The sequence below is a fragment of the Sturnus vulgaris genome, chromosome Z (assembly GCF_052056855.1).
Source record: "Sturnus vulgaris isolate bStuVul1 chromosome Z, bStuVul1.hap1, whole genome shotgun sequence".
NCBI lineage: Eukaryota > Metazoa > Chordata > Aves > Passeriformes > Sturnidae > Sturnus > Sturnus vulgaris.
The window spans coordinates 18,761,483-18,774,148 of NC_142283.1; the positions used below are offsets into that span (position 1 = coordinate 18,761,483).

General features: G+C 42.3%; 1 long non-coding RNA gene across 2 annotated transcripts in view; it reads right to left on the bottom strand.

Moving 5' to 3' along the window:
• LOC148219719 (uncharacterized) overlaps positions 1 to 12,173 on the bottom strand; it is a 19,677-nt gene extending 7,504 nt beyond the window's left edge. For both annotated transcript variants that reach the window (XR_015799539.1, XR_015799538.1), the window contains exon 1: positions 6,707 to 12,173. This is a non-coding gene — a long non-coding RNA (uncharacterized LOC148219719). The remainder of the gene's footprint in view (positions 1 to 6,706) is intronic.
• Between the last annotated feature and the right edge of the window lie 493 nt (positions 12,174 to 12,666).

Sequence of the window (12,666 nt, forward strand, 5' to 3'; positions counted from 1 at the left end):
CTTCCCTAGTCAGGAATGTACATAAAAGCAAGCTTGACTTGAACCATGTGCTGGTTTAATCTCAATATAGTAGGACTGAAATCCTACGTTCTTAGAGGCATTTTGGAGAGCCTTTTGGAAGCCATTTTCCTGAACCTTAATTCCAAGGCACACTTTGGCCTGAAATTATTTATTTTGCATGTGGAATTTCAGCAGTAATGTCTGCTCTCCACATTGTTTTGTTTTAAAGTTCATCTAGAATGAAGTATGAATCCAAGAATATTCATCTTTTAAGACAGGCTTCTCAGATAGGAAGTTTTTCTGTACAAGAGGTTTTAAAACGAAAGGACCAGAAAACTAAAGCTAAAAAAGCCCCTATTGTGAAAGTTAAACATCCCAATTGGAGAAGGTCAGAGTGTCTTGAGTTCTGCCAAAGGAACATGAGAAAAAGGAAAAAGCCAAATCCCCCTGAAAAGTGGCATCTTGGGAACTGCAACGTGTGTTGTTTTGAGGACATCAATGCAGGATAGTGCAGGATAGCAAGAGGTCAGTGACCCCATGGGCGAGGTATAGAGGAACATGCTTTTCACCAGGTATTCTGGGAATGCATTTACATCACCTGGCAAATTCTGTTAAAAAAAAATCCCTTCTTGATGCTTGGTGCTAGCACCTGGACTGTGCTCAGCACAGAAACATGTAAAAAGCATCCTGTCAGAGATCCTGCTGTTGTCTCAGTGACAAGTGGAAGGAAGAAAGAAAGGCCTTTGGATGAAGAGACAGAGAAGTGAGGTATGGACAGGTGATGGCCAGGGGCTACCAGATGCTTTCAGTGTCTGTTACACAGGGACAGTAAACCTGTTGGATTAAACTTTATAGCTCGTCACAGATGTTGAAGTTAATGAGCTTCTATTGGTCTAAAAGTGAGTATACAGTGGGTGGTTAATGGTTAAAATGTTTAATGCAGATTCAGGTAAGCAAATTGGCAAAATTATGGAAACTTTCACTTTTCCCTTTTGTATACTGATTAACTTAGATTGCCACTTTAAGAACTGCCATACTCCCACAGCAAGTGGAATGGCTGGATAAACAGCAGCAGTGTGCACATGCTGGGTGCAGTCTTGCACTATGCAGCCTTTGGTGTAGCAAGGGAAGCAATACCAAGGAATTTGGCTCAGGAAATCTGGAGTGCTTCCCCAGGGTGGTCTCACAAAAATGATATAATCTTCTGAGCTCTTGTGTGTCTATATATATCTGAACATTGTGTTTGTGACGTTGCTGAAGGGTATCATGACTTCAACTGATGCAGAAGTTGCTGAGGAACACTGTAGCATTTTCCTCTTCACAGAAACTTTGAAGGTGGCAAAGTGGGGTCTGTAATTCGCTAGTGGCTTGCTTTGCAGTATGCACCAAAGATAAATGGAAAAAGGCAGCTATTCCTGAAAGGATCCACATTTCTTTGTGGCATAGCCTGATGGCTTACTGTGTTACAACCTTCACTACTGGTATCTTTCAAGAAGACTAATAAGAAAGAAAGAAAGAAAGAAAGAAAGAAAGAAAGAAAGAAAGAAAGAAAGAAAGAAAGAAAGAAAGAAAGAAAGAAAGAAAGAAAGAAAGAAAGAAAGAAAGAAAGAAAGAAAGAAAGAAAGAAAGAAAGAAAGAAAGAAAGAAAGAAAGAAAGAAAGAAAGAAAGAAAGAAAGAAAGAAAGAAAGAAAGAAAGAAAGAAAGAAAGAAAGAAAGAAAGAAAGAAAGAAAGAAAGAAAGAAAGAAAGAAAGAAAGAAAGAAAGAAAGAAAGAAAGAAAGAAAGAAAGAAAGAAAGAAAGAAAGAAAGAAAGAAAGAAAGAAAGAAAGAAAGAAAGAAAGAAAGAAAGAAAGAAAGAAAGAAAGAAAGAAAGAAAGAAAGAAAGGAAGAAAGAAAGAAAGGAAGAAAGGAAGAAAGAAAGAAAGAAAGGAAGAAAGAAAGAAAGAAAGAAAGAAAGAAAGAAAGAAAGAAAGAAAGAAAGAAAGAAAGAAAGAAAGAAAGAAAGAAAGAAAGAAAGAAAGAAAGAAAGAAAGAAAGAAAGAAAGAAAGAAAGAAAGAAAGGAAGGAAGGAAGGAAGGAAGGAAGGAAGGAAGGAAGGAAGGAAGGAAGGAAGGAAGAAAGAAAGAAAGAAAGAAAGAAAGAAAGAAAGAAAGAAAGAAAGAAAGAAAGAAAGAAAGAAAGAAAGAAAGAAAGAAAGAAAGAAAGAAAGAAAGAAAGAAAGAAAGAAAGAAAGAAAGAAAGAAAGAAAGAAAGAAAGAAAGAAAGAAAGAAAGAAAGAAAAAGAAAGAAAGAAAGAAAGAAAGAAAGAAAGAAAGAAAGAAAGAAAGAAAGAAAAGATGGCTAAGTAAGGTGGCTATTTATAAGAACATGTGGCAATTTTTGCATGGACACTTTGTTCCAAGGTCCAAATTCCTACGGGAAGAGAATGCACATGCAAGACTGGCAGCATATGAGATGCTTATTTGCCACTTCTCTAAAAACTGTGAGGAAATGACACCTGGAGGAGCTTTAAGACAAAATCGTGCATATAGCATGATGTGAATGGAGTTCCTCAGGGACAGGTGTCTCCACCAATGCAGTTTAACATTTTTGTCAGTGACGTGGACACTGGGATTGAGAGAGCCCTCAGCAAGTTTGCTGACAACAATGAGCCGTGCAGTGCAGTTGACACTGGAGGGAAGGGATACCTGAGAGGTTGTCTGATGCATGAAGTTAAACAAGGCCAAGTGCAAGGTGCTGTACCTGACCTGGGGCGATCCCAAAGCCAAACACAGGCTGGGCAGAGAATGGATTGAGAGCAGTCCTAGGGGTGCTGGTGGGTGAGAGGCTGCACATGACCCAGCCATGGGCACTCCCAGCCCAGAAAGCCAAACGTGTCCTGGGCTGCATCCAAAGCAGTGTGGGCAGCAGGGGCAGCAGGGGATTCTGTCCCTCAGCTCAGCTCTGCTCTGCTCTGCTCTGATGAGACCCCACCTGGAACACTGCATCCAGCTCTGGGGTCCCCAACATAAGAAAGATGTGGGTCTGATGGAGCAAGTCCAGAGAAGAGCTGTAACAATGATCAGAGGGCTGGAGCACCTTTCTACAAGGACAGGATGAGACGGCTGGGGCTGTCCAGCTTGGAGAGGAGAAATCTCTGGGGAGATTTTATAGGTATCTTCCAGTACCTAAAGGGATTCTCATAGAGAGCTGGAGAGGAGCTTTTTACAAGGGCATGGTGTGATAAGGGGGAATGCCTTTAAACCAAAACTAGGTGGCTTTAGTTTAGATATTAGGAAGAAATCCTTGGCTGTGAGGGTGGTGGGACACTGGCACAGGTTGCACATAGAAGCCGTGGATGCCCCATCTCTGGAAGTGTCCAAGGCCAGGTTGGATGGAGCTTTGAACAACCTGGTCCAGGGGAAGATGCCCCTGTTCATGGCGGAGAGTTGGAATGAGATGATCTCTAAGGTCCCTTCCAACCCAAACATTTCTATGATTCTATGATTATTCACCTCAAAACTCCTAATGTACCAGCAATAACTTTTAGTTACGTTGTTGCTATGTCTCCTAGTTTTGCTTGTGGGGGCTGAGAAGGGAAGGAGCTGTGGCCATGTAGGCACGGCTGGGCTCTATTCTGTACCATCCCCATCATCACTGAGCTGTGGCTTTGGTGGGAGAAAAAGCAAATGGACCGAAGGAGCAGCACTGTTTTGTTCCCTTTCTTCCTCAGGGAAGTTTCCAGGACCAGCGCTGCAGACTTTGTCTCTCCTGCCACTGCCTGTCCCCTCCTGTCCCTCAGGAAGAATACAGCTCCAAGCAGCAAGCACAGCCGAGCCAAGCAGAGCACCATGGCGAGTGCAGGAAGAGCCATGGGGGATGGAGGTGAGCCTGAGCCTGAGCCCAGCTGAGCCTAGCCCAGTGGAGAAGACCCGAGACAAACTGGAGATACTAAGCACAGCCGAGCCCAGCCAAGTCCAGCAGTCGAAATCAGGCAACACAACACAGACTATTCCAGCTTTTGGGAGATTTGTCCATCTTTCTTTTCCACTGTCCTGTGCTCGGGGACTGAGAACACCATCTGGGGAGAGCATCTGCCATATTATCTTTGTCTCAGCAGCCAAGCATATTGAGTTGAGGTGGCAAACACCTTTTGTATATAAAGCACCTTCTTTTTGGCATACTTTTGCTATTAGTATTGTACTGTTTTCTGTGTTTCTTATTTTGTTGCTGTTTGTTTTCAGTAAATTGTTATCTCAACCTGTATCTGCCTTTGTCCCTCTCTCACTGGAATAGGAGTGGTGGGAACAGGAACAGCTTATTTGGAGTTTATTTTCCAGCTGTTTTTAAACCACCACACCATGCAAAATAGTAAATGAAAGGGGTCTGGACAAAAAATATGCTTCAAATGTGTACCTAGGGAAAGGCAGGCAGAAGCATTGAGCACTGAGGAGATAGGATGCACTAGCCATGGAACCATTAATTCTGTCATACAAGATGATGCCATTGATCTGCTGTTGGAAGGAGAATTCTGTATGTCTGGACCTGGGTGAGGGACGCTCAGAAACGTCCCTGAAGGCTCAGGGTGGTCAGAAGTTCTCATGTGCAAAGGGTTGCATGAGGAAATGATTGAGCAAACACTGCCCATGCTACAAAAAGAGAGCTAAGCTGTATCCTCCTCTGCAATGCCATCTGCTGTGGGGGTCACCTCTCCACAGCATCTATGTTCTTCAGTCCTATGGGTTTGGAGGCCCTTCTAGAGACAGGTCTGTTTAGCCAGTTGTAAAGAGTGGTTATGAAACTACTCAGCACACCAGAAATTGGTCAGACCACAGTGGTGCTGCATCAGGCTCCTGATGCTTGCAGGCCAGCAGGAAGTGTGTCCTGGCTCAGTCAATGAGAGCTGGGTGGCCTCTAAATAGCATCTAAAATCCTTGTTCTTTCTGAACAGCTGTGGGATCTGCCAGGAACCTGTGGTATGTGTCAGTGTCTTTGCTGCATGTGCTAGCACAAAAATTAGTAAAGACAGTTAAAGATGAGCAGAATCTGTGGATTGTAGGAACTTACAGATACTGCAGATATCTTCATCTTCTTATTTAGAGTAGTTGTTGGGGGAAGATTAGTATATTTGCCTCCACAGAGGGAGAATGAATACAGATGCTGTTTTTTCTGATGTAGTGCCCCTGAGAAGGTGACTGCTGATTTGCATTATGAACAGCAACAGGCTCTGCATGAGGAACTGCCTTTGCTCTAGAGGAAGCCTGCAGAGATAAAGAAACATCAGAGCTGAGATCTAACTAGTTTTGATGGCACCTTATTAGCTCATCTGGCAACTCTCCTTCCCTCACCAAACACATGCACAATGCAACTCCTGGCATCAGCATGGAGCAGAGCATTAGGTGTCTAGACATTTACCATGTGCACTTCAACTTAAATGGCCTGGCATGGAGCACCCACCAGCCATCCAGATAATGGCACAGTTGTCTGCATGGATGTAGGGTGTGTGCATGTTTTAGCAAGAAAATATAACTGTTTTCTTCCTGTATCATCTCAGTGACAGAAGTTTGGCAAGAGGGCTTGTGCCTGCACAGATGGCAGTGTTGTGTGATTTTGCAGGGTTTCTGCCATGAGTATGGCATCAGCTGAACCAAAAACAGAGATAACTTTTCAAAAGGAATCTGTCTTACTGAAGGCAATGAAGCTCAAATGCTGTGTGTTCACGTGGCTAGCTCGCATCCCTTGAAGTGTGGTTAGAAAATAAACCCTCCAGGAAGACCCAGGAAGAGGGATACTAAAAGCATTTTAAGGGTGAAGGAGCAGGACTCAGATTTAGGTGCAAGATCTCCTCCTTTATCAGTTACTCATGTACAGTGGCACTGAGCTGCACAGGCACTGAGTTTGCACAGGCAGCCTCTCAATTACACACATAAAAATTCAGTCTCGTGAGACTTGATCTGGAACCATCTAGTACTGATGTGACTATAAAACAGTGAACCAGTGATTGCATGGCTCTTCTGGCTACAGCACACAGGTTCCTGGCAGCTTAATGCTTTTCCAAATTCTGTCTGACAGGTCTGAAGAACTCCTGTGTACATTCAGTAAGGGTGTAATTTTGTTAGTATGTCCTGGTGATACATCAACAGTACACCAAGTACTCCACGAGGTGTTCAGACATAATTTCAAATGCTTGGAGCATCATCTGGCTCCTTACAGGCAATGCTGGGCAAAGAGCTTTGTGGTTTGGTATCCAGCTGCTGAAGTCCGTGATGAAGGCAGGATGGGAATACCCTTATCTTTAAACAGAGCCCATGAGCTGGCGTGGTAATGAACCAAGACCCCAGTCTTTCCAGGACTCTTCCCAACTGTCCAAGAATGAAAGGGATAAACTATTTTCTTTGAAACCAGTAAAAAAGGCAAGGATGCTATATTTCCCAGAGGAGTTGAAAGCAGGATAATTCTTATTCCAGCCTTTTGGTGATAGAACACCCCTATGGATGGTAGCTGATACATGCTTGACATCACAAAAGTGTAATTTTATTTCAGTTTTATTTTGTTTGGCTAAGACTCCTTTTCTGCAAGCATTAGAGCCGCATGTTGCTTGCAGCAGTCATCACTTTCTGATCTCACTACACATCCACGCCAGGCTGCACACAGATAGAGGAGGAACATTTGCCATGACCAAAGGTTTTAGACACAGCTTAGCTTAGAAAAAATCCTTGCAGCCTACCTTTCAGATGGAAGGAAGTCCTGTTTTTGTCCACTGACTAGTTGTAGTGTGCAGAAGAAGAGGCGGGTCCCTTCAATTCGTGAGACTTCTGTCTCTTGACAGACTTGCACAGCAATGTGCATTCATCTCGTGCCCTCCGTGTAGCTTTTTTCCAGCAATCTTTCTTGGAGTCTTCAGGAGGAGACCCTGAGCTGTGCACACCATAGACTGAGGACTCCTGTTACAGAAGAGTCCAGAGCTCAGAGGATTAGAAAATGTGCTTGCATTTGTTAGCAGGTGTAGGACTCAAATGTTTTGCTTTCCAGCTTGCTTTTCTTGTGGTGGGACCTTCAGCTGAGTTTATGCAGTTCCTTTGCCTTTTATATACTATATTAACAGCAAAATCCGCAATTTCTTCCTAAAATTACATTTTCTCAGTGTGTAGCATTATACCTCTGTGGCTGCAGTAACAGTCAATGGCCAAAAAATCAGAGGTTAGAAGGAAAAATCCAGCATTTCCCTCCTGTTGACCTTGAATGTACCACCTTTCCCCTTTTCTTGCCACACTGAGATGGTCACTGTGGGGATCATGATGCATGAACGTTCAGAGCAACCTCACTTCTAAATTCATTGGGCTACAAAATCCCATTAGTTTCAGCCCTATAAAAAGTAGATTTTAAAGTGTAGTAGATACAACAAAATTATAGTGGTATCGTACAAATGCATTACTCTTTCAAAAAGGATATTAACATCCATTAAAAAAAATCTCCATCAACCCTCTGCTTTTAGTTGCTTCCTATAGGGCTGAAGCTCTCAGTTTATGAAATGCACACTACCTGTTTTCATTTAACTCATGGTGTTCATCACGATGCACCTGCCTTTGGTCCACTGAAGCAACAGGGTCCTGTTTTGTTGTGCCTAATAGGGAGAAGAAGGAAAGTGTGTATAGGTGGAAAATGCTACTTGACCAGCATTGAGTGTTCAGCTTGCACAGACACTTGTGGTGGAGAGATGCACTGGCAGCACAATGTCAGACAGTAGAGGAATAGAGAGTTTTTCTCTGGTGCCAGAGTCAATTAAAAAGAAAAACTTTTGCCTTTGCCATCCTCCCATGGTTTCTACAGCAAGGCAAAAGAATCTGTGTTGCTCCCTCTCTATTACTGGCTCTATGTGGCAATACATTTTTAACTTTTCAGCAACACTGGAGTAACTTCCTGTTGGTTTCTTGGAGTTTTCAGCACATAAACTCACGAGAAATCATCAGGGAAAATAATCTTTCTTAAATTCTTTGTATTTTGTGAAAATCACGTAAGTTCCTCCGACTCAGCAATGTCAATGTGTCACTAGGCCAAGCTATTTTTATCCCCTTTCTTTATTTGTTTTCTAGCATATTCATCTAAGCTCAACAATTTAATTCTGATGGTGATTTGCATATCAGCACTGCAAGCCCCAACACCACCAAGGCTATCCCTGTGCTCTCAGTGTGTGGAGATACTGGTGCAGGTGCATGAATGAAGGACTCAGAGATTACATAGACATCACTAAGGTCAGGAAACTTAGCAGAATACTGTTTTTTTCAGTGCTGAGAGCCAGTCCTTCTGGTGACATGAAATTATCAAAAAGTTTAAAAGAGAAGGATGTTCAGTCTTCTTTATGTCCTTATGGTCTCAGGGATTTTCCCAGTTTCTCTCAAGAAAATTGTAACCTCTTCTAATTTATACCCTGTTTCCTTCATGGTTGAGCCAGTAGCTTTGAAACCCAGGGCGATGGTAAAGGTTGCCTTGTATGATATAAGATAGGTGATGAGAAGTTTTGGCTTCAGCCTCAGTCGTCCACTTCTTATGGGTGCTTGTTCCTTCAGCAATTGGTGGGGTATCTAGTCATCTCTTTACTACACTTAAATAAGGCCCTTGAGGAGGCCTGACAGTAGCTAAAATTCTTTGCAAAGCAAGCGAAAGCATGGCACCAAACACGGGGCACCAAATGTGAGGTTTCAGGGAACCTCCGGGTGCTTCTTGGGCACCCACACTGCCAGGCTTATTCTCCTTTGTGCAAAAAACAAAGCAGCTAATAGTTGCTGTAAAGTCATTTATTGCAGAAGCACATCAGTCTCAAAAGCAGAGTCAAAGCAAAGCAAAGCAATGGCTAAAAGCAATGGCAAAGCTGCAATGGCAAAGCTGCAATGGCAAAATGCACATGGCATAAAGCCATGGCATAGAGCCCCAGCTCTCCCTGATGCATGTTCTTTTATAGAAACTTCCCAACTAGCTAAGACACAAACTCAGACCCCTACTTCTTAACCTATTAGAATTCTGGTTTCTTAGCACGCCAGGCTATGTATAGACTACGTTCATGGCCTATCTTGTTCTAACTGAAAAATGTAAGCAATATTCTTAACTCTAACTCTATTATGTCTGAAGCTAGGTTCTTGGAGCCTCTAAGAAAACACGAGCATGTTTTTCAACCTTCACTAGAACATGTACTACTTCTCAGGCGTCTAAGACCTTTTGCTCACTAAAAGTACTTAAAACTTATTCCATTTACTTACTTACTTATTCACTCCATCTATTCACTTACTTATTCTATTCAAAGACTTTAATTCAATCCCTGTACTCTGATTTCTCTCTGAAGAAATCAGAGACTCCTGACTTACTGACTCCAACATAAGCTTGTCCAAAACCTCAGTCTCATGCTCTATGTGACAAGATTTCCTGCTGTTACCCCAAGGTATGGTTTCTGCTTCCAGGGGTGGCCAGTGTAATCTCAAGCATTTGAGAATTTTTCTCCAAAAATTAATTCCCAGAAACATCAAAAACATCACTCCAAAAATAAGAACTTTGGCTAAGACTCAATGTATAAAAACCCTGCTCACATTTTTATAACTAAATTTTTCTGTTAGGTTTATCTGAGATATTGGCAGGCAAAAGCAGCCAGACTGGCAGTCTGATTGCAATACTGACATCTCATGGCAAAAGAAGACGTTGCTGCTGCTTCTCCTTTTTCTCCTCTTACTCCTCCTTCACCTACTTCTCCTTCTTCACCTGAAAATATCAATTTCCATAAGTATCACTTTGCTGTGAAAGTATACAGAGTATTACACCCAAGTGGTAGGTCACACACATTTGCACACACAGTTCAGTGCGACTAAAACCTTCATTCACTTCGAAAAATGCCAGGAATTTGGCTCCTTTCTTCTGAATCAGGATTTCTACAAGTGGTGCAAAAGTGGCATGAGCTAGTGAACGTCATCTGATTTGTTTGAACACTCCTTACACCACAGTATTTCACTGCAGCCTCTTCACAAAACTCTAAGGCTGCCAAGAAACCAATTTCTGGGGAAGCATGGGAGCTATTACAGGGTTCTTCAGAGAGAGCACAGAGAAGCCCTAAACATGTTTTCCCCACCTGTGATGCATTTCCTTTCTGAAAATACCTTGACATATCCTTCCCCTTCCTCTTACTTCAGATCCCAAAAGGCGAGTGAACCCTTGGAGGACTTCTATGTCACCATGAAGAAAACAGATGGGTGTGACTTTGTAGCCACATCATTCTGCACTATCCAACAAGGCTTGGACCAGATCCTAAAGAATGCCAGTAGCTGCTTTCTCCACCACCAGCAACACCTTCAGCTCTTCCACGAGAAAGCTGAAGAATAAGCCTAAGGTCTTGAGCAAGGCTGGCGTGTCTGGTGATTGCTCTCACTACATCTACTTCTTCCTTGTTGATGAGGGAGAGGCGTGAAGGACAGGGTGACTGGGAGGTGACAGCCCCATAGCCCTGCTCTCCACGAGGGGAAATACTGCAGCCAGTACCTGAACATGCAAACCTTGCAGCAGCAGGCAGGCATAGAATTTGATGACATTGATGGCTCAGAGACTCCCAGAATAGGTCATTTTTTGCCAGAATGATAACAGAAAGCAAGAAAACAGGCAGAACACAGACTGTTATGGCCAGATCTCCCATGAGCACAAGCTCTGCCTGTAGTGCAGTCTCTACATGTGCCTACAAGGGCCCTGACACAAAGGGAGGTAAGTCACCCCTCTACCTGGTTGTTTGGCAGCAGGTCACAGCCATGAGGAATGTCTGGTATGAAGAGCCAAGGGTGGGGATCTGCTCCTTCAGAGCAGTCATCCCCAAACTGTGAAGAAACCTGGAGCACTGTGAAAATTTTGGTTTTGTCTCCTTTACTAAAAGCTTCCAGGAAGTTTGCCCGTCTTATCATCTAAGACAGAGCAATTCTGCCCTCTGTCTGCTCTCAGCATCCAGCATCCCAAGAAATGTCTATGATGATGTAAACAAGCTAAGCTTCTTTCAAACAAGAGAAAAAAGGGGAATGACAGGACTGGGCAGAGGAAAGCAGAACATGTTGTAGTCCCGTTTTGGGGATGAATACTGCTTTCATCTGAAGAGCTGGGGAGCAGTGGTTTCCTTCATCACTACCAGGTCTTCCAAGGCAAGAGCTGGTGGAGAGCATTTTCCTCGTTGGAGGCAACAACATGTATATTTTTTTGTATATTTTCCTCCCTAGCAAGCTTAGCTTGAAGGAGAGAAAGGAGACTGAGTTTTGGGGACCTGAAGCTTAAGTGCTATGCTTTCGGAGCCACTGTACAAAAATTACTTTCTTGTGAATCATATTTTAATGGTTCACAGCTCTGTACAGTTGCTTGGTGTATTGTGAATAGTTATTTTTCACTACCTGATCATTTACCCTAGATCTGTAGGCATTGCTGTAAACTACTACTGGTTTACCAATTAATAAACAAACAGATGAAATTAATTAAGAAATTAATAGCAGACAAAAATAGCATCCCCAAAGGACAGCATTTTCAGTTAGTCAGGTATAAATGATGAGCACTTAAATCAAAACCCAGGAGTTTGGGGCTGACCAGGTTTTCAGACATTTTAAAAGGGGCTTATATCAGTCTCACACTCAAATGATGTAATTTTCAAAAACTGGTGATCAGGTATAAAAATAATTGGCCTGAACTTCTACAGCTGTGGCTTGGTCCACTTTTTCTTGAGAGGAAAAGTTCATTTCAGCTGGAGCTGTGACAAGCCTTTAAGTCTCAAAGACAACGTGGAAGACTTAGCACAGAGATGGGGAGCAATATTTGATGATGTGCAAACAGCTTCTGTTCTAATGGAAAGGCATGACTGGGTCTTTATCTACCATATCTACTGTGAGAGGATTGGTGAGGTTTACCATGGGCACTATACAGACATTGATTGCTCTACTTCTGTATAACACTTCTCCCCTGCCATGTCAGAATAAAGTGGAACACTATGGCTTAACTGTTGATCATCATCTGACTACTAATGAGATTAATATATTTCAACATATTGCAGCTGTAATCTGTAAGCCAAGTGGAATCAGTAAGATCATTACTCCTTCATCTGAGTTTTGAAATGTTTTCAGTTCCAGATCCAGTCCCTAAATGCAAAATAATTAAAGACACAATTCCCACCCATTATGTGAATTATCAACATTATGAGAATTATCAACATTATGAGATGCAGGAAAGCTAACACTTGCTGGTAAATAATGCATTATATGTCAAACCAGGAAGAACCCTTGCTGTGATTGAGTGTTTTGCTTTGTTCTTCATGAAAATTATGTTAGTTTTGAAAAGCTGTCATATTTATAGGGATCTGCAAGGTGTATTTTGTTACTTGCTGTAAATATTACTTACGGGGATATTTCTGAAATCAATTTGATTGTCAAAGAGAAGCCTGTAATTTTCACTATACTATGTGCATTAGGAAATCCCATAGGTAGATCTCCTGCCACTTGAAACCAATATTGTAGGAAATAGCTGACAGAAAAGAAAAACACAGATAAGAGTCAGGGAGGGGGAAGGAGACCCAGCATTGGCTTTCATTGATGTATCAAAAGCAAGCAAGAAATCTACAGTGACATATCTACATGAATCCATAATAGCATATTTATGTGGAATGATCAATGCCTACTGAATATACATTGC